The 23199-nt window shown below is 41.9% G+C and overlaps 2 protein-coding genes across 2 annotated transcripts in view; both read right to left on the minus strand.

The window, feature by feature from the left end:
- SLC45A3 (solute carrier family 45 member 3) overlaps positions 1–14944 on the minus strand; it is a 65434-nt gene extending 50490 nt beyond the window's left edge. Inside the window, exon 1 of the mRNA XM_060772900.2 lies at positions 14799–14944. The gene's annotated coding sequence lies outside the window, so the exon portion shown is untranslated. The remainder of the gene's footprint in view (positions 1–14798) is intronic.
- LOC132773622 (Krueppel-like factor 15) overlaps positions 1–23199 on the minus strand; it is a 302098-nt gene that overhangs the window by 82458 nt on the left and 196441 nt on the right. The window lies entirely within an intron of this gene.

Consider the following 23199-nt stretch of genomic DNA (forward strand, 5'->3'; position numbering starts at 1 on the left):
AAAAAATCCCAGGACTTCAGAAGACGTCCACATACAGACCTGTTGATCCCAGAAATTCTGCCTCTGTTGTCCAGACTTGATGCTTTGTTGCAAGATTTAGAAGCTCCCAAGGTGGTCACCACAGGACTTCTGCTGGAAATTTTGGTGTTTTTTTTTTAAACCCTCAAGATGTGAATATGTGGAGAATCACTGTAGTGAATCACTGCAAAAGTTCCATTATTTGTCCTGGCCAGAGAAACTGTGCCCTCAAGATATTTCACACACAAACAAAGGTTTTGCCTTCTACTCAAGTGTCACCTTCTTTTTAGAAAATGACCAATCAGTAACAACCATCAAAACCCAGGAAAACAAACCTAGATAAAAATTCTCATAATTTCCAATTGCAGGTACATTCAGACTTGCAAAGATCTACATATTCAGCTCAAAACTATGATATTCCTGCACATGGAATTCTCACTTTTTTTGCCTTTTGTAGTGACTGCTTCTGCATTTTACAGGGAATGGCATCTGGTCGCCCTCCTGTTTCTTTCGGGAGCTCCTGGCATAATGGTACTGTCTAGATGGGCCCATAGAGGCAGGTGGGTGCCAGTTCAGAACCTAGCAATATTATGCCACTGGAATCTGGCTTTAAAATCCTGCTGCACATGAAAGAAGAACAAATTTGTCCTGCTTTGATATTTTGAGGAATAAAATCAAATAGTAAGGTTAGAAGAAATTTAAAATTTCACACATTCAGTCCTCCACTGGAAGTTTGGAGTAACGGTTTCTCATCATACTGTCTCTTGTACTGTTTACTATTGTAGCTGTTGATTGGCTTACCTAGAACCAAGATGCTGCTGTCACCAACCATATAACATATTTCTCACCAACTGTACTTTCTGCATTTAATTTCCTGCTTACCTCCTTATCTACCATCTCAACCCCCAATCATGTGTATCAAGTTTATAGCTGAAATTTGGAGAATGCTTGCATGCATCTCTGATCAAGCAGATCACAAAAAGCTCATAATATATGTTGGTTTTTAAGGTGCCCCATAGCTCTTTGTTGTACTACTTCATTTACTTCAGCTTATGGTAATGGCCAGCCTTTGCCATATCTGCCATAACATTTCTTCTTATTCTGCCCTAAAGTCCTGTCCTAACAGTACCCATGGCTGAGAAGGATGCTGTGGCCCCTGTTCACAATAAGCTCCCGCATTGGCAATCCTACAGAAAGATGATACTCTGGTAGTTTGGGAGGTGAGCCAGCACTGGCTGCAAGCAAAGGGCCAATTGAGTAAAAATACATAAAACAGTAAGACTGTGCTGGAAATGAGCTCTGCTAAGAGTGAGTAACTACCACCATCAACAGCAAAAATTAAAAAATTAAAAAATAGGAAAGATGACTGGAGGAAGTCATATTTATAGAGGAAGCACCAAGAAGTGGTCTTTCCACCAAGACATGAGCTCTGCTAGTTCTCAAAAACAGTAGAATGATGGCTCAGTGATTCAACAAATGCAAAGATGGTGGAAATCAAAAGTGAGGATCTCGTAACCAATGCAACAATGAACTTCAGCCAATTTAGCCCTAAAGTCTGAAAGTTTAATTTTAAATATCAGGAAGGTGTGTGTACTCTTAAACTCCAGGATATACGCATTTTGTGAAGCCCATTAACCCAAAATTACCAGCACTCAAGACCTTTTCAGTGTATGCATGTCCATGCTTGCAAGTGTTTATGAATGCAAATGAAAAGAAGATAATCCACATTCAGATTGCTATGAATCACACATATTTCAATAAACATCTGCATTTTAAGGCCTAAATTCCAACATTAACATGCCATTTTCAGAAGCTACCATATACAATTGTGCTGAACTCCTCCCTACAATTCTGTCAGGATGTCTTGGTATCTTTCTGCATCATTAGATCACACCATAAATCATCAAAGCTCTGCAGGCAAACCCCTCCTGTGGTTCATTAAAATCCGCATGATTAACCTCATGGCTTGTTCAAGTCAGGCCCAGAGCAGGTGATTCTGACTGTAAACAGCTGGAACAGAGGTTATTTCCAGAGCAACGAAGGTCAGTGTCATCTCTCATGAAAGGGATAGTTTCTCTTCAGTACTCGCAATCTTAAGAAAGAGACTTTTATGATCAGAATGTAGTCACCCCACAGGCATTAAGGGATGTTTTTATGGCGTGCCTGCAGACACTGGCACCTGAATACTTGCTGCTAACACTGTCCAGTCCCTACTCTGTCTCCCCGCTCCAACCAAAACAAAAAAAAAAAATGCTATTTGAGTTGTGTTCTTTCTGTTTTGTTTCTTACTTTCCCATGGTTGATCTTGCTGATATCCAGAATGGTAAAATGTTAAAACAAATATTTTCAGACTTAACACACAAGAACCAGTTTTTGTTTGGATAGGGGAGGCGAAAACCAAGGATGCCACAAGTTCAAAGGCTCTCCTAGGAATTCAATGGGGAGAGAAGAAGAACAAGTTCAACAATACAATACAGACATCGATTTTCTTGCGCAGTTCCACAGAAGCAGGAATTTAGGTTGTCGTCAAAATGGCCAAGACTTCACAGCTTTGCAGCTTCCAAGGTTTTCCCAGCTTTAAATTATGTCTAATGTAAAGAAAGCATTTGAGGCTGCGCCAGTGTCCCTGCAAAATATCTCAGATCCATCATATTTTCCTACAGGTTGACTATTCCTCCTCTAAAATTATTGGGACCAGAAGTGTTTTATATTTCAGAATTCTTCAGATTTTGGAATACCTGTATTTGCATATGCATACATACAAATACATGCATAATGGAGCCCAGGTCTAAGCATACATTTCACTTACAATTCATAGCCTGAGGATAATTTTATGGACAGTATTTTTCATAATTTTGTGCAAGAAACAATATTTGTGTACCTTGAACCGTCAGAAAGCCAAGGTGTCACAATCTGAGCCATCCATGTGGACAATTTCAGATTTTGAAGTTTTCAAGTTTTAAGAATCTGGATAAGGGAAAGTGAACCTCTAGAATGGGAACAAAACCTTTTGCGAAGTAAAGTCTACTTTGTCAGATATATGAAATGATATCCTCAGTTAGCAAATATCGGCTGGCATTCCATTAGTGGCATATACAGCTCCAACATATACATTTGTTTGTCTTTTTAAAGTAATTGTGGAGGTTCCTACTCTTCACCTCCTAAATGACTAAAGCCAATATCACTAATTCACTGTTTAGCTGACACAACCCATATGCCCCATAGCCAGTAGTGAGGGGAGCTGAGGCTCTGAGAAGCATCTGGCTATATTCCTTAACCGGAATATACCCGTCACTTCATTCACTATGAGGCCACTAGTTACACTACTCCATCCATCTATCTCACCTAGGGTTTTTACAATTTTATCCTTTGCATTTGTCACAGCCCATAGTACTCAATTTCTATTATTTTATTTTTTACCTTATCCTGTGTTTACCCTATTGTATTACTATGTTATTGGTTGTATTTTATTTGATGTTATTATTTGTTGTATGTATTTTATTTTGCTTTATTGTATTACTGGGCTTGGCCTCATGTTAGCCAACCCAAGTCCCCTTGGGGGAGATGGTGGTGGGATATAAATTATTATTATTATTATTATTATTATTATTATTATTATTATTATTATTGGATAGGGGAGGCTCCAGTGTACCTGCAAAATTATTATTATTATTATTATTATTATTATTATTGTCAAACGCTTCTTCTCTAGCTCTCCAACAATGGCCAGGGGAACTATCGAGGCTAAGAGATGCGAAAGGAGGCTTGAAAAGACACACTACAGTTCCACCATAATCTTGGCCATAATGTGCACACACTTGGTGAGGGAATAGAACCAGAGACTAAACATAAAGTGCAATACCATGCCTAGTTACTCCAAGTCCCATTTAGTTTCCAGAGTTGGACAGGATCTCAAAGACCATCTAATCTAACCTCTTATTGGTGCAGGAATCTGCTGCTGTAGCACCCCTGAGAGACGTCTATCTAATCTCTGCTCAATGCTCCAAGTCAATCTATTCCATAGCCAAATAGCTCTTTCTGTTGTTCTTATAATTTGAAATCACTGATTTCTGTCCTATTCTCGGGAGCACCAAAAACAAATTTGCTCCTTGTTCTATGTGACAGCCCTTCAGATTTTTAAAGATATTTGTGGCTAACTCAGGTGTGTGTTTTAGACTGCAGCTTAAATATAAACATAAGAAGTAGAGCTACCATTAACAACAAAAATGATTAGCGATAGAACCTGTTGTAATGACCACTGTGCTTGTATTGTTTAAGCTTTAACTTAGACTTCCTCAAGATGTAAATTAACAGTTGGACAGCGCTGTTTTGCATTTAATTGGTATCTGACCTCAATGCTGAAAATGCCTCTTCTAGTCACCCACATCCTCTCAAAGGATAACAACTCATGTCTCTGATAAAGAAGATGCAAGCCTACAACTGTCATGCTGTAATACATGTGTTAGATTTGGATGGGCCATAAGACTATTTTCTCCATGGTTATGCTTTCAGAAAATGCTCATCTCCCTTTTCACCATATACTCAAGAATATGGTGAAAAACGGACCTGAGCTAAGAAGAAAGCCCATATACATCAAGAGATTACGGTAGGTTAGAAGGCAGGATTCAATCACTAACATCAGACCACATGAATAGACTACAGTAAGTTCAGTTCCTGTAGATCTCCGGTGTGGATAGATACTATCAGGTCAGGAAATTGAGCCTTTCAACCCTTTGGTAATCTCTTCATCTCCCAACTTAAAAGGAAATCTGAATTGTACTGTACAAAAGCTAAGCCATACAGCCCAGAAAACTCACAGCGCCGCAGTGATTTTGGCCATGAAAGCCTTCGACAACACATCTAAAGCTACATTGTTAACTTTAACATTAACATAGTAAGCAATAATAATTATAATTATATTTGTACCCCACCTCCATCTCCCCAAGGGGTCTCGGGGTGACTAACATAGGGCCAAGCCCAAACAATTACAATAAAACAAAATAAAATACATATAAGACACACGACAACATCAAGTAAAAATGCTTATACAATAACATAATAAAACAATAAGATAGTAACAATAACATAACAAAACAGAGTATTAAAAACAATACAAGAATATAGACGAGGGCAAGCTAGGCCAAGTGCGAGGAATGAAAAATTTTAAAACCCATGAGTGAGGTAGATAAATAAAGTGCTGTGTTTAGAGAGAGACTGGGAGGGATAAACAATGAGGTTATTCTCAACTGAGGGATGGGATAAAGTGCATCGGCAAACCAACTGACACTGAGACAGGACCTGACATGGGAATTAATTGTTCATTCCTCAAAAGCACACTGGAAAAGCCAAGTTTTTAAACTTTTCGTAAAGGCTGCCGGGGTGGGTGCTTGCCTAATCTCTGTGGGGAGTGAGTTCCAGAGCTCAGGAGCTACCACAGAGAAGGCCCTTTCCCTTGTGATGGAGGCGGGAGTGAGAGGAGGGCCTCCCCCAAAGATCAAAGGGATTGCACAGGTTTGTAGGGAGAAATGCGATCTCAAAGGCTGCACCTTGAATTGGGACCAGAAAATAAACGGCAGCCAATTGAGTTCCTTTAAAAGGGGGGTGGACTGCTCCCTGAAATTCTCTGCAGTCTGGCTGCCGATCGCTGTACCAATTGAAGTTTCTGGGCCGTCTTCAAGGGCAGCCCCACATAGAGTGCATTGCAATAGTCCAATCTATAGGTAACTAAAGCATGGGCCACCATGGCCAGATCAAACTTCATGAGCTACTGTCGCAGCTGGTGCACAATGCCGACACCGGTGAATCAAGCAGTAGCACTGAATCCAGGAGGACCCCCAGACTGCGAACCTGTGTCTTCAGGGGGAGTGTGACCTTGCTGAGCACAGGTTGCCACCCTATACCCCAATACCCTGATTTGCTTTAATATGAGAAATTTCAAGAGCTGAACATTCAGAGCAATTGAATACTACAACGATTCTCATATATAAGCCAGAAAAGAAAATGTGTTGGGAAACTCATATTAATATAATTGGTAAGCAGGCTTCAAATCCCTGTAATTCATAGATTAGTTTTTAAATTAAGAACTCAAATGCAGAAGTCATAAAATCCAGTTTTTGTGACCAACTCAGCTGTGTCACAATTGCATGAACACAGATACCTCATCCTGGATGAGCGATCTTAAATCTTGATCATTTAGAAATGTGACAGGAAAAACAACTGGGTCGTTGAGAGAAAAATGAGAAACGGTTGCCTTGAATCAGCCACAAAGGGGAAATGGAGGCCATGAGATTGAAGGCAGAATTAAAAGGCATTAAATCCTGATCTCTAGCCCCTGGAAACAGAAACAGCCACTTTTAATTTGTTAACTATAAACAGAAATTGCCTACAAGCAGGAGAGCAAGCGACCTTTATTTTAAGAAGACGGACAGATCTTTACAGGTCTGAAAAAGACACTGCCTTAAATATTAGTCAGGTATGCCTAGCTATTCCCTGCTTGGAAAGGTAAGATACATAACCAGCCCCTCATGTTTTCAGGCTCACCTTTTGTGGATTAGGTTATTTACAGATTTGATCGATATGGTCTCTCCAGAAATATCTAAGCCTTACAATGTGATTTTATGGTTAACTTCCATTGTGCTGGAGGACCTAGAAAAGTGTTCTCTCAAGTTAAAAAGAAAATTTTAGAAATGTGTTTTCTACTTTTGCCATCACCCCCATGCCTCAAACCCCAGCAAATGTGAAGGGCTGGCTGTAATTTAACAATGTAACAAATAAAATATGATATTAAAATTCCTGGTCTGTGCCTCTAATTTACTTTTAATATCTATACTCAGGTCAGGAGCTGATATTAGTCAGAACAATCAACAGTGATAATTAAAAACAAAAGGCAGGCTAATGAACAGTTCAGCAAATAATTGTACCCAGAGACAAGAAAAAAGTAAGGATGAGAAAGCAAACAATATATCTTTCAGGTCATAGTAAAGGTAAAGGTTTCCCCTCAACATGAAGGCTAATCGTATTGGACTCTGGGGGGTAGTGCTCATCTCCATTTGTAAGCCGAAGAGCTGGCATTGTCCATAGATGCCTCTAAGATCATATGGCTGGTATGACTGTATGGAGCGCTGTTACCTTTTGATATACTCACATTTGCATGTTTCAAACTGCTAGGTTGGCAGAAGCTGGAGCTAACAGCGGGAGCTCACCCCACTCCCTGGATTCAAACCGCCAACCTTTCAGTCAGCAAGTTCAGCAACTCAGCAGTTTAAACTGCTGTGCCAGCAGGGGCTTCAGGTCATAGTTCTGCGAAAATTAGAAAGGCTATGGAACATTACCAGTGTAGGAGTTCAAAGATGAGATGTTCTGGGCCAAGAAGTTCAATGAAGGTGGGGAAGATTATCATGGCCCAAGGCAACCAGAAGATCACTGGGCTACAAGTCTTGTGATCCTTCACCATTGGCTATACTGGTTAGGGCTGATGGAACTTACACTTTAGCAACAACTGGAAGTCTATGCATCCTTCACCGTGAACCAGGTACTGCCAACGAGAAGGACCAAGAAATGGCCTGGAGTCAGTTTGAGTCATATGATAACAGCACCAATGTTCACTGCTGACCCTCTTAATTTAAGAGGCAAGGGTTCTGGGAGCCACACAGCAGCTTTGAGGGTTGCATGTGCTCCATAAGACATATAATTCCCAACCATGATCCAGAATATGTGAAGATAATCCCTGATAGCAACATACAACCTGACTGATACACTATCTCATTATTAATGAAGTTTAACAGAAACAACATTTCTTCAGTCTCTTTTAGGGCCCTTCCAGACAGGCCCTATATCCCAGGATCTGATCCTGGGCTTTAGAACAGCGGATTACACCACTAGCTGTAGAAAATCTTGCCGACCGAAAAGTTGGCAGTTCAAGCCCAGGTCGGGGTGAGCTCCTGCCGTCAACCCAGCTTCTGCTCACCTAGCAGACGGAAAACAGCAATGTGAGTAGATAAATAGGTACCACTTTAATTGGGGAGGTAATAAAAAACGCCCATAAGGACATGCCGGTGATTCGATCAGGAGGACAACTAAGGACAACAAAGCTCCTTCGAATGGAATGGAAGATAAGAGTAACAGCACCTCCTCATGGCCGGAGTTGAGCAGATGGCAGAGAGGAAAAAAGATAGGAAAGCCTATAACTCTGTTTATGTATTGTCTGTCCTTGTTAATTGTATAACAGCACTGAATGTTTGAAGTATATGTGTTCTGTAATCCGCCCTGAGTCCCCCTGGGGAGATAGAGCAGAATATAAATAAACTTTTTTATTATCATCATCATCATAATCATCATCCCAGGTTTTCTGTTTATCCCAAATTATCTGGCAGTGTGGACTCGTATAATTCAATTTAAAGCAGAAACCCTGGGATCAGATCCTAGCATATAGGGCCTGTCTGGAAGGGCCCTTAGGGAAACTGCTCAAAGAAGAATCCACATCACACTTGTGGATGTCCTCTCAGACCCACCAAGAAAATCCAACAAATGCTACGTTCAGCAAAGGACAAGAGGAATCCTCTCACTTCTGCAGGTGGCTATCGTATACCATGCAGCTGTGGACAAGTCTACATAGGGACCACCAAACGCAGCATTGCCCAAACACGAATCAAGGAACATGAAAGGCACTGCATGTTCAACCAGAGAAGTCAGCCATAGCAGAGCACCTGATGAACCAATCTGGACACAGCATTTTATTTGAGAACACAGAAATGCTGGACCACTCTCACAACCACCATGTCAGACTACACAGAGAAGCCATTAAAATACACAAGCATGTGGACAATTTCAACAGAAAGGAGGAAACCATGAAAATGAACAAAATCTGGCTACCAGTATTAAAAAACTCTAAAATTACAACAGCACAATAACAGAGAGGAAACAAACAAGGACATATAATCACCTCTCAACAAAAGTTTGCTCTAGGCACTGTCAGGCCATTACATGCTATTCAAGGTGGTCAGTTGAAACATTCACACCTAGCTCCAGCAGACAAGAGTCCTTTGTCTCACCCTGGTCATTCCACAGATATATAAACCCTTTTTCCTAGTTCCAACAGACCTCACTACCTCTGAGGATGCTTGCCATAGATGCAGGCGAAACGTCAGGAGAGAATGCCTCTAGACCATGGCTGTATAGCCCAAAAAAACCTACAACAATCCAACCCTTTATTGCTGCTTTATAATGATATATAATCAGCAACATCTCCTGGTCATGGCAACACTCCACATACATGCACACATTTTATAGCTAGATGGATATTCTTTAGAGAGATACCACACTGCAATACCATCAGTTATCACTAAGCACCACATAAGAGTGTTGTGGTTCTGTTCCTTTATTTTAATAATTGGTGTGTTTATCCCTCTGAATTGCATGAGGAACCCACTTGGAAAGTAACCAAAGAACTGAGATTTCCAAGAATGTGCACTCATCTTCCGCAAGGCAAAAGAAAGTGCACACACAAAAAGAAGAGTTGCAAGAAGAGCTGCAACAACAAAAAAGATGAGAGAGAGAACCTAAAAACACCAGAATAGTGATTCTGAGCTGAACATGCTTAAGAGCGTTTAAGCTACTCATTACTCAAATATTTGTACTTTCCATTATCATTGCACTAAACTACTCTTCATGCTTGCGTTAGCAGGTGCTCCGTATCTCAGATAATCCCAACTAAAACACTGGGGTTATATCCTTCCCTGTCATAAGGGCTTAGTGCTACTTAGAGAGTCCATTATTCGGGCTTCCAAAAGAGAGTAAAAGAAGAAAAAAACAAGCTGATAGCTTATTGGATTACTTTTTGATACAGGAGTGTGCAAACTTGATTTAGCACAGGCCTATTCAACCGGCAGGGTTAGCAAAAGAGTACATGAAACAAAACGTATACTGCTTGCAAGCTATTAGTTAATGCATTTACAAGGAGGCAACGGAATTATTGTTTGTTCTCTAGAGCCATGCTGTATCAAAAACGTTAGAAAACAAATTCTGTTTCCTCATTGCTTATGGCGGCAATAAGCAATGAAGAAGATAACATTCAATTAGCTATCAGGAAAAGATCTCAACAGTAGGAAAAGTTGAGCAATCGGAGTTCCCCTTTGCTTTGGATGAAATGTTAAAAAATATTCACACTATTAGAAAGAGAAACATTGCTAAACATTTATCAAAGCCACACAAGGACCAATTCAATCATCTAAATTTCTCAAAGTTTCAGAGCTTGAAAACGTTACTTCCTAACTATATTTATTTTATTTATTTCAAACATTTTTGTTCTGCCCTTCTCACCCCGCAGGAACCTCAGGGTAGAGCACAACATGTGTACGGCAAACATTCAATGCCGGGACATAAAACCATAAATATATACAAACATTAAAATCACTTATATCCACTTTAAAATCAGCTGCTTAAAAACTATCTCAGGACACCATTCTATTATTGGCTCATTGTACTGCCCCAAAGGCTTGGTCCCACAGCCAGGTCTTCACCATCCTTCCAAAGGACAGGAGGCAGGGGGGTGATTTAATATTGCCAGGAAGGGAGTTCCATAGCAGGAAGGCAATCACTGAGAAGGCCCTGTCTCTCATCCCCGCCAAACACGCCTGTGACGGTGGCAGGACCGAGAGCAGGGCCTCTCCAGAAGATCTTAGTCTTTGTGGTGGTTCGTAAAGAGAGATGCGTTCGGATAGGTAAACTGGGCCGGGGCTGTTTAGGGCTTTATAGGCCAAAGCCAGCACTATAGCTCTTGGAATGCCAGGCACTACATTCTGGTGTTCTTCCTTCTACATAGCAGAAAGCACACAGAAACCTGACTTTGTGACAGGGGCTCTTCAGTCAACCTGTTTCAGTATATCCATTCACTTTTCGTCTCAAATATTCATAGAGGTGTCCTGTGCATGGTACGGTCAGTTCCAATAGCTGCCAGAATGGAAGCTACCCCAGATATAAAGAGAAAATCTGTCATGCAACACAGCTTGAAATAGTAAGTGATGTTATTTCGTTTATACGGATGGCTGGCATCAGCACCTGGCATTTTTGGGCAGCTGCCAATGCCCCAAATCCTAGCAAAGGCAATCACTGACACCTTCCCTGCCCTGAACAACAAAAAAATTCCAACCCTGTGATTCAGTCAGCTTCAGGAGGCCAGATCCAATGCCATTTCACTTTCTAACCGAATCAATCCAAGTAATTGTGAAGAAGAGTTCCGCATTTGTATAGCTACACCGTTAACAACAATTTGCTCTTGTTTATTTGTTCAGTCACTTCCGACTCTTTGTGACCTCATGGACCAGCCCACACCAGAGCTCCCTGTCGGCCGTGGCCACCCCCAGCTCCTTCAAGGTCAAGCAAGTCACTTCAAGGATGCCATCCATCCATCTTGCCCTTGGTCGGCCCCTCTTCTTGCTTTCTTTCATTTTCCCCAGCATAATTGTCTTCTCTAAGCTTTCCTGTCTTCTCATTATGTGGCCAAAACACTTCATCTTTGTCTCTAGTATCCTTCCCTCCAATGAGAAGTCGGGCTTTATTTCCTGAAGTATGGACTGGTTGGATCTTCTCGCAGTCCAAGGCACTCTCAGAACTTTCCTCCAACACCACAGTTCAAAAGCATCTATCTTCCTTCGCTCAACCTTCCCTGTGGTCCAGCTCTAACATCCGTATATTACTACGGGGAATACCATTGCTTTAACTATTTAAACTATTAACAATTTGCTAAAACCCTATAATTTTAAACTATTAGGTAATGGTAAAGGTTTTCCCCTGACATTGAGTCCAGTCGTGTCCGACTGTGGGGATTGGTGCTCATCTCCATTTCTAAGCCAAAGAGCTGGTGTTGTCCACTGACACCTCCAAGGCCATGTATCAAGCATGACTGCATGGAGCACCGTTACCTTCCTGTCGGTCTTCCTGTCGGCAAATGTGTTGATCTAAACACATTTGCACATTTTCAAACTGCTAGGTTGGCAGAAACTAGGGCTAACAGCAGGAGCCCATGCCACTCCCCAGTTTCGAACCTGCGACCTTTCAATCAACAAGTTCAGCAACTCATCACTTTAGCCCACTGTGCCATTGGGGGCTCCTTTAAACTGTTAGCTCAGGCTAAAACTAAGTTATATAAAAAGAGTGAGGGCCCTTGGCACCCCAAGACCACAAAAATGGCACCAGGTAAGCCCGTCTACTAATATTGCTCTGTTACAGAGCATCCAAATATACCTTCTCCCTAGCCCAGTGGTTCCCAACCTGTGGTCCATGGCTGTTATTAGACCATTGCAATGAGAGCAACTGGTCTTGCAAAACCCTCATATAGTGCTGAGGCTTATTAAATATGTTTGGGTTTTTTTTTTGTGGTGAGCAAATGGCGATGTTCTGTATCAGAAACTAGACCTGATGTGGTCTATCCAATGCAATTTTCTGAATCAGCACCCCAAATAACCAAACTAAATTGAAAGTTGACCAAAAACTGAATCGTAACCCTTTTGGTGCTAATATTGGAGAGTGGTCGCAGGTTACGTGGTCCCTGGTAAAAAAAAAAAAAAGGGTTGGAAGCCACTGCCCTAGCTGAAGTAACGTACCTACCTCACTCAGAAATGGCCTCATGAGATCTTAATGTCTTGGTATGTTTATATGGCAAAACAGATTGTTCTTTTCAGTGTCACCTGGTTCTAAGCATTTCCAGGCTTGCATTATGACTTGGACCAGTGCCTCTGATAGAGCCCATATAGATAGATGCTCCCCCCCCCCCCAAAAAAAAGCTCATTAAATACTGTACAACACCCAAGAGCCCTTCTTCTTTTCAGTGGGTGGGTGGTCAGTTGGCTCCCAGAAATGCTTAAGAGCCACACCATATTGTACAGTGGGATAAAAGGGATAATCCGCCAAAGAAAGTACTCAGCGAAGGATCTGTGGTCTCTCTCCCTTGACACACGCAAGCTACTTAAAAGCATTTTGTTTGTATTTTACAGGACAACCAACCAACTGGGCTGTGTCAAATTCAAATCGGCATTCTTCATATTTAGCAAATGGACTCGTTTCAACGGCCCTATCGGAGCTTGAGATAATTAACTCAGAAGTCCAACTCCTTGTTTAGATTAACAGAGCCAACAGCAGGTCATGGACCTAGGAAAGCCAGCAAAGCACTGGGAAGAAAGGCAAGACCAGGAGACAGAGAGATACAAGGAAGCCTTTGAAAAGATTTGGGGGGAGGCTATAGCTCCCAGTTTCCCTCTGTGCTTTGGGATTTGCAATCCCCAAAAACACAACTTTCTCAAATTTGGTCAAGTAGTTCCAGTCATCCATTCCTTTGAGAACTTGGGCACATCAACACTATGTGGTTAATGCAGTTTGACATGACTTTAACAGCCATGGCTCAATGCTATGGAATTCTGGGTGTTGTAGTTTGGCAAGGCACTAGTACTCAGTGGCAAAGAAGACCTTGCAAAACTACAACTCCCAGGATTCCATAACACTGAGCCATGGCAGTTCAAGTGGTGTCACACTGTATTGATTCTAGAGTGTAGGTGCACCCCACTCACTCTCCTCAGGATGACACTAGCTTTGGCTCACTGACTCTAACAGGCTTCGGCCTACTCACTTTCCTCAAGACGACACTAGCTTTGGCCCACTTTAGCATCGTGAACATGTACAACCCCTGCCAATGTTCTCCACAAACACAAGACTGCCCACCAAACAAGTGAAGGCTTTCATATGGGGACAATATCATCCTAGATTTTATGTGTTTTCTTCACCACAGACATCTCAGTGTTCCTGACTCTCTCCATTGGTGTGGAATTGGCATGACCCCACCCATTGCCTCTCCCATAACCCTTTCCTATACTTTTCTGCAGGGTGCAGTAAACAGAATGGAATGGGTCAGCAACTGAACATACTGGAGGGGGTTGGGGGACTAACTCAACATGATGGAAGTTGTAGTTCACCCTGCATCAAGACAGAGCTCTGTGACACCCACCGACAATGGTCCTGGACCACATTTGGCACACAGAACCCTCATGAGCAACAAAAAAATACTGGAGGTCTTTGGGGAGAATTGACCTTGATTTATAGGAGTTGTAGTTCACCTACATCCAGAGAGCACTGTGAACCCAAACAAGGATGGATCTGGACTAAATTTAGCATGCATACCCGATATGCCCAAATTTGAGAGGGAATTGGCCTTGACATTTGGGAGTTGTAGGTACTGGAATTTATAGTTCGACTGCAATCAAAGAGCATTCTGAGCCCCACCAACGATGGACCTGGACCTCCTCACTTGGCATATAGGACTCTCGAGATAAACAAAAAAATACTGGAGACAGAAAACTGGGCTTTGTCCCAGGGAAGGGAGCTGGCCTCCGGGTCAAGACCTGAGAGCTGAGGCGACGCGGCCACCAACATCAACAGGGAGGGGACTCACACCTCGATTCCTCACTCCTCTTTCCCGGAGAGCGCTCCAGAAAAGAACCCGAAGGACCGGCAGAGAGGAGAGGGAACTTTTCCAAAGGGAGAGAGAGAGGGAGGGAGGGAGGGCTCCGAGGATGCTCGAAGGAGGCGCCCGGGATCCAGAGGCAGAGAAGAAGAAGCACCTGGGAAGAGCCTTCCTGGGGAGGGGGAGGAGCAGCCCCCGCTCTGCCCTGCAGACCAACTTTGGGGGAAACTCCTCCAAAACCCCAGGATCTACCAACAGAGGCTTGGAAAGCAAGGGAGGGATGCTCACTCCCCCGCCTCGAAGGGGCTTTACGCCAGACGGTGCACTCTACCTGAGCCGGGAGCGCCGCCGCAGGACTGCCTCTCCTCCTCCTCCTCCTCCTCTTCTTCGTCCTCTCCTTTTCGGAGTCCAGCCGGGCTCTCTCTCGCCTCTGCCGCCTTTTAAAAAAGCGAATTCGCCTGGGCTCGGAGGCGCATGCGCCGAGGTGGCGTTGGGAGGAGTGACCTGATCCTCTCTCTCTCTCTCTCTCTCCCCCCCCCCCCCCTTTCCTAATTTCTTTTTTTTCACCCCGGGAACTGGGCGGGATGGGACACGTTGCTGCCTCCTGGGCTCCGGCAGGAGGGGTTTCCAAACTCCCAACTCTCTCTCTCTCTCTCTCTCTCTCTCTCTCCCTTCTTTCCTTCTTTCTTTCCTTCCTGCCTTCTTTCCTTCCTGCTATTCTTCCCTCTTTCCTTCCTTCTTTCTTTCCTTCCTGCCTTCTTTCTATCTTTCCTTCTTTCTTTCCTTCCTTCCTGCCTTATTTCTTTCATTTTTTATTTCCTTTCTTCCTTTCTTCTTTCCTTCCCTCTTTCTTTCCTTCTTTCCTTCCTGCCTTCTTTCTATCTTTCCTTGTTTCTTTCCTTCCTGCCTTCTTTCCTTCCCTCCTTCCTTCCCTTCCTTTTTCCTTCCTTCCTGCCTTTTTTCTATCTTTCCTTCCTTCTTCCTTCTTTTCTTGCCTCTTTTCTTCCTTCTTTCCTTCCTGCCTTCTTTCTAGCTTTTCTGCCTTCTTTCCTTCCCTCTTTCCTTCCGTCCTTCCTTCCTTCCTTCCTGCTTGCCTGCCTCCCTTCTTTCCTTCCTGCCTTCTTTCTATCTTTCCTTCCTTCTTTCCTTCTTTCTTTCCTTCCCTCTTTCCTTCCTTCCTTCCTTCCTCTCCTTCCTTTTTCCTTCCTTCCTGCCTTCTTTCTTTCCTTCTTTCTTTCCTTCCCTCTTTCCTTCCTTTCCTTCCTGCCTTCTTTCATTCCCTCTTTCCTTCCTTCCCTCCCTCCTTCCTTTCCTTTCTTTTTTCCTTCCTTCTTGCCTTCTTTCTATCTTTCCTTCCCTCTTTCTTTCTTTCTTTCTTTCTTCCTTTCTTCCACACTTTTTACTGCAACCAAAGGTTAACACAGAAATAGAAACCATCAACTTTTCAGGTTCTAGCAGGAAATTCAGTGATCACAATCAACATCGATAATATATTCATCATCTGTATTGAAGCCAGGAGGCCCCCCCTTCCCAGTGGCACAATGGGTTAAACCCTTCTGCTGGCGATCAGTAGTTCGAATCTGGGAAGAGCAAGTTGAACTCCCTCTGTCAGCTCCAGCTCCCCATGTGAAGACATGAGGGGGGGGGGAGAAGGGGCCTGAGGCTGTTAGGAATTGTGGGAGTTGGAAGTCCAAAACACCTGGAGGGACCAAGTTTGCCCATGCCTGCTCTAAAACATTACCCTTCACTCAAAGTATGGCATCACACTGGTTCTATAAATTCTACTTACACTCCGTCTTTTCTCCAGGGAACTCTAAGGATGATGCAAAACAGCACAACAGGGATGTGCAGTGGATTGTATGGCACTGTAAAGATGTTCTGCTGTGTTATAATTCAGCAGGAACTTCCAGTCTGTCAGCATTGCTCTGGCAAGGAAGGGGGTCCTTATCACGTTATCCATGGATCCCAGAAAGAAGGGCGGGGAGGGCTTGAAACCCACTCACCTTAATAGGCTAAGAAGGGTGACAAACATCCACTCACCTAGCAACACTATGTACTTGAATAGGAATGTGAATAATTATACAGACCACCCAAAAAAACAAAACACCCTGGTTTTTAGACCTGTTCCTGGGGTTATTTGAAGCTCAGATTCAGAAAATTGCATTGGATAGACTGCAGCAACGCTAGTTTCTTAGATATGGTTATCATGCTTTCCTATAGGTGAGTAGATGGCGACTGGTAGATGGCATATGTTCTGTAACTCAAAAGCTAGAACCGATGGGGGAAACAGGTGCCATGTTTGAAATCAGCAGGTCAAATATACCCAGAAACAGGTCTATCATTTGATGAACCAAAATGTGTGTTAGCAGTGGAGAGTTCCTCAAGTAGTAGGTTGTCTGAAGTTCAATCAATTGGCTTACGGATACAGGGAGAAGCCTAGCAACAGCTACCAATGCCCGGGAGACTTTCTGATAATGATCTTCCCCTTTCTTATTAGTTATATTGTTTCCAACTCTAAATAAACATACTATATTATATTTCATATCTCTATATTAAATCCTTTTTGGAAAAGCATGCCACTGACCAAGTCTTTGTGGTGACCTTTCACCCACATCTCCTGACTTGGGAAGACCATCCAGCTGCCTTCTTGGGCATCATCTACATAAGAAGGCCTTGATCACCCATCACCTTTGGGCCACTCCATCTATACTGACCTCATAGATCCATGACTGTGTAGAGGATAACAGGATCCATTTGCGGGGCCACCCATTTTTTGTTTCAGTCACCTGGACATTAAAATGCTATTCATCACCTGGCATGACTACCAGTATGCCAGGAGGCCATGCCCCATTCTCCAACAATGACATTTCCTCTTTCAGCTGGGACCTGGTAATCCACTGAAGACTCATCACCTTTGCTTTGTCTCCTGAACTCTCCTGCCCCTCGTCCACCACTGGAGAACAGGAATCTGCATTAGGAACGGGGAACGCTCTCCTATTGGCAGATGAGAGCTGCAGTCCCACCTCTGCAGGGAATCCTCCCTCAGTTGTTCTGTGACATCAGCAGTTCCTAGCCAATCACAGCAAAGCCACGTCCAGCTGAGTGGGAGTGGGAATTTCAAAGGGCTGCACTGTATAAAAATGTCAGTTTTGCAATGTTATGGTATCTCAGCTTCCTTTGGCGGATTACCTTGAGCTGGCATCACTTTCAGGTGATTGAATAAAACACCTCGATGGCTTCTGGAATCCTAAGCACACTTATGTGAGAGTGTGCTACACCGAACACAAGGAGACAGTGTCATCACTAGAGTTGTTGAAACCCTTCAAGTGCAGTAAATTATGGTGTTACCCTCACAGACCATGGCGCAACATTGTTGCTAAAATACCAGAAACTTTGACAAAAACAGCTACAATTTTCCAAAAAGCAGGAACAAAAACAACAGCACATGCTTGTAGAACATGCAGACAAAATTATGTGATTTGAAACATAATTGAGTAACAATGACAGCTCTGACCAGAACGCTTGCACATAAGAAGGTTCAAAAAGTAAATTAGCATAGTGTTATTGCCCTATAGGTATATTGATACAGTACATGTAAGCTAGGTTTATGTTTGTGGTTATGTGTAACTATAGGGCTACTTTTACTACAAAATTATAAATGTCTGCTGAAACACTGCACAAACATTTTCCAGACGTTCATTTTGGTGTCCCTTCATTAGATTGTGTTATCCAATGTTTATATGCTAATGGATGGGGAAAGTATTTTGCCCTCTGCCTGCAAGTGCCTGCAACACTCTGCCTTCCAATGTTGACTCTACCCCCTGAATAACAGTTCTGGGGTCCCTAGCAATACCGGCATACTTGTGTTATCAATAGCGATTGATAAGAAAAAACAGGTGGGCTACAAATGTGCCTTAATATGACACACATCCTCGTGACATCTTGTTTGGATTACTGTCATGCACTCTACACGGGGCTCCCTTTGAAGAGTGTTCGGAAACTTCAGTTAGTACAAAGAGCTGCCACCAGACTCTTATCTGGGACTGATTACAGAAACCACAAAACTTCTTTCTTAACAGTCCCAATGGCCACCAGTCCGATCCAAGGCACAATACAAAGTGGTTGTGCTCTATAAAACTCTTCATGGCTTGTGTCCTCCCATAGATCATATTTCTACACATGATGTTGCTTGAGTCCTCAGCGCCTGTGGAGAAGTCCTTCTCTCAGTCCTTCTCTCAGGACTTCTCCACTTGGTGGAGAGCCAAGACAAGGGCTTCTCGGTGGCTGCTTCAAGAACTTCCTTACCAAGCAGATCTGGCTTTTTTTATTATTATTCCAACAAACGTTTAGAACAGAAGGTTTTTGGGAGAAGGGCTTTTAAGAGGATGCTCTACTGCTTCAATTGTTTTAAATTAGCTTTTTAGCATTTTAGGTATATGATTTAAGTTGTTTTAATATTGTAACTAAAATCATAGAATTGGAAGAAAACACAAAGGCTATCCAGTTAAACCATATTCTGCCATGCAGGAACACAAAATCAAAGCACTCTCGACAGATGTCATCTGCTTAAAAATCTCCAGAGAAGGAAACTCCGCCATGCTCCAAAGATGCTTCTTCCACTATTGAACAGCTCTTATGTCAGGAAGTTCTTCATAATGTTTAGATGGAATTTCTTTTCCTGCAATTTATCCTAATCTCTAGATCAGCAGAACACAAGAATTGCTCCCTCCACAGTGTGTCATTTTTTAAAATACTTAAACATGACTATCATGGCTCCTCTTTTTTCTAAGCTAAACATAACCAATTCTCTAAGCTGAGCTTTATAGTGCTAGGACACAGTATTCCCGGTGAAGTCTGATCAAAGCGGAATACAGTGGAACTATGACTTCCCTTGATCTAGACACTAGATTCCTATTGATAGAGCCTAGAATTGCATTGGCCTTTTTATCTGCCATATAACACTGTTGACTCATGTTCAGCTTTTGCTCCATTAAGATTCCTAAATCCCTTTTACACGTACTATTTTCAACCCATCCTACATCTGTGCATTTCTTTTCTTTTTAGCATAAGTGTAGCATTTTACATTTCTCCACATTAAAATTGATTTTGTTAATTTGATTCTCTTTTAATTTTGACATTTGAGGAATTAAAACCTATATTGTACTCACTGTCATGTGTAAGCTATCTTGAGTCCCAATTTTAGGCAAAAGGTGGACTATAATTAAAGACAGAGAAGGAGTCATTGTCTGATCTTGTGCAGAATTCTGTAAAGGAGGGCAGAGCATTTGCATGGCACTCCCCTAGAAACACCTCAAGTGACAGGCTTTACTGCTTCCTAGGAACCCTGATGAATGCATAGTGATATATGCTGGCTGGGGTGTCACTCTTTTTCCATGGAATTCATTTCCATGTACGTGTGCAGCATGTTCTGATGCAAGTGTATAGCCTATAGATATTTCTCACAGCTGTATATGAAGGATTTCAGTCTTTCTTAGGGTGGGGTAGGCAGTGAAGGCAATATTAATGTTGATTTTTTTTTGTAGAAATGACTTACATTAATGCCATCAGTGGGCAGGGAACAGGCTCTCCACTCCACCTAAAGTTTAAATAAAAACAAACTAAGTGATTTAACCATTGAACACAAAACAGGTTTATTTCAAACATTTCTAAAATTTCTAAAGTATATATAACTTTATTCAGGGGAAAAATCAGCTCCAGTCACAAACTATGTTGAATGATAACACTATGTAACACAATGCTTGTTCCTGGGTTATACATGTCATTTCCTAATTGGTTCTATCATTTAAAAAAACATGGAAAAACCTTGTTTTTGGGGACATCTTGCAGCACAGTTTGCTCTAGTTTTTCAATTTTACCGAGTCTCAACCAATTCAACATAGTTTGTTGCAGCCACGAAAACAAAGTTTCTGGAGTGTAACGACCACTTTCCAATTAAGTACTTCACAATTAAACAAGTATAACACTTTCAAATCAAGAACAGAATATATTTCAAATTTTATCACACAGTGGAACTTATGATTACTAAAATCCATTGCTTTTGGATTTTCAGACACTGGAAGTGAAAGCAGTGACCTCAGAAGTAGTTTCAGTCCTTCTTATGCAGCCTACGGCTAGCATAGTATCACTGTTATTCATCAACTACAATCTAAACAATAAGCTGAGTCATAATGTTGTTTCAAATATATAATATTTTGGGAGTGACGGGACCACCCATTAATGCTATTTATCTTTAAGAAATTCCATACTCCATTTAGAGCTTGAATTTAGGAGCTTATGTGAAATGCAGCATCAGCCTTCTTATTAATTAATGAAAATTAGTAAGGCCTTGTTTGAATGTTTTGGAATTATTATGTATTTATTCCAGTAAAAATATTATAACAGGAGTATGTACATTTATTTATTTTTCCCTTTTCTTCAAATTTGAAGACCCCAAATTTGATGATCAATTTCAAATAAATATTTGATGCATTTCAGGGCTTTATGGAGCTGCGGTGGCACAGCGGATTAAACTGCTAAGCTGCAGAACTTGCTAACTGGAAGGTCAGTGGTTCAAATCCATGGAATGGAGTGAGCTCCTGTCATTAGCCTCAGCTCCTGCCAACCTAGCAGTTAAAAACATGTAAATGTGAGTAGATCAATAGGTACCACTGCAGCGGGAAGGTAACAGCGCTCCATACAGTCATGCTGGCCACATGACCTTGGAGGTGTCTATGGACAATGCCAGCTCTTCGGCTTAGAAATGGAGATGAGACCATCCCACAGAGTCAGACTTGACTAGACTTAATGTCAAGGGGAAACCTTTACCTTTACTAGGGCTTTATATCTTGAGTTCAGTCTTGGGAGTCCAAAGCAACAAAATACATTTAAAGAGGGGACTCCAGGAAGAAAAACAAACCATTCTGCATTACTTACTTAACATACCAGAAAATAACACTTTGCTTCAGAGACATGACCACCATATGCACCAAAGATCTTCAAGGGAGTGACCTGTTCAGCAGCTTTTAGAGGACCTACCTTGTCTTTTTAAGTAGCAATTTCTTCTTTTAGAGTTCCGCATCTGATTCATTAAAATACTAATATGGCTAGTTGGCTTTCAGTTATTATTCTGTTTAAGATGGCATTAACCCCTTAGCTCTTGACTATTGAATGACTGATGGGGAGGCAGCTTATAAAACTGAGCTGGAGAAGAAAGAAGAGGAACAAAGAAAGTAATTTTTCATTGAACCTGGTAACCACTGAGCTTATAATGTTTGTATTCAAGAAATTAATCTTGACTATAGAGACCAATTGAATTTTATGTCAGTTATCTTTCTGTTTTCATAATTTAGAGGTCTCAGTATAATTTTGACAAGCTTTTAGTGAGCCAAGCAGCTACTGTATGGAGACCCCACAGACTGGAGTCCATGTTTTCTGCCATCAATATGCCAGTTGCAAATGATAAATTGACTCTTTGTTTCAGCTCCATGTACATTTGCATGCAAATTAATTTTACACTTTTGTCTGTATACATCTTCTCATAGTGTGCGTTTGTTTCAATCCTTTATCCATACACAAATGTGAACTTTCCCTGAACATCTGTGTGACCAAGTAGATGTTTGTGCAAATCCTCATAAACAGAAGCACATATGGAGAGTGTGGGAACATCTGTTCTCCAATTAGACAAGCATTTACAGATATACAAGTCAATGGAACTAGGACCATTATTTTAGCTTACTGCTAGACCAAGACATAAGCCGAATGTGCCTGCTTTGTGAGGTACCATTCAGAATGCCACAAATTATTGCCTTCTTCCCTTCCCTAGCATCTCATCCTTCACACTTTTCACTTGATTTTGGAGCAAGAGTACAAATGCCACCTTGTTTTCCACACTGGACAGCTGTTCAGTCCAAACAGCTTGCAGACCCACACTGCATGGAGAAAAGCATGTGAAACATCTGCACTTGCAGTCACACGAACCAATAGGAACAAATCCATTGGCATGGTTCTCTGAGGCAAATGAAGTTTGCAAAAAAGTAAAATAAAAATCTGGTGCTGTTTCCTGTATGAACCCCACATGGTTTCCAGTTCTCACTCTACAAGTGAACAGAGCTGGATTCTATTTATATTTGTAAAAATAATAAGAGTTCGGAACCTGTATGGAGAGATTTCAAGCCAGGAAACATCATTTATTTAGTGTCCAAGAAAGGTAGCTGGATAAATGTTCGTAAGTGGCTTCCACTGTGATCTGAGTTCCAGATCGAGTGTGTATTTTTCAATTAGCCAAAGCCAAATGTTTTCACCTGCTACTGTGACTAACACGAGGTCATCCTCACAAGGGTGAAGAGGTCAGCAACAAAGTGGGAATCAGAACATGCTGAAACTAAAACCCAAAGGGTCTCTGTTTATGATTAATCATCTTGCTTTTAAATTTTTACTAAATCAGCTAAAATAAGAGCCAAGAGGCAGTCCATAGGCTGTACATTCGCTCTGCCAAACTCTGTTCTACTTTCTACTGAAAATAGCCATTGCATTCTCTGAGATCCAATCCAATCGATGAGTGCCAACCCAACTGGGGCTAAATCAGAAGCCATGGAGCAAAACCATTTAGAGGAGCCCAAGGTTTTGCTGAAATAAATACACATGCACAAAAATAGCCACAACTTAGGACTTGGTTGTCGCCTGACATCCAACAAGGTGTCATGGTTTGAATGTTGGTCTAGGGGTACATCCTC

The sequence above is a fragment of the Anolis sagrei genome, chromosome 4 (assembly GCF_037176765.1).
Source record: "Anolis sagrei isolate rAnoSag1 chromosome 4, rAnoSag1.mat, whole genome shotgun sequence".
Taxonomy (NCBI): Eukaryota; Metazoa; Chordata; class Lepidosauria; order Squamata; family Dactyloidae; genus Anolis; species Anolis sagrei.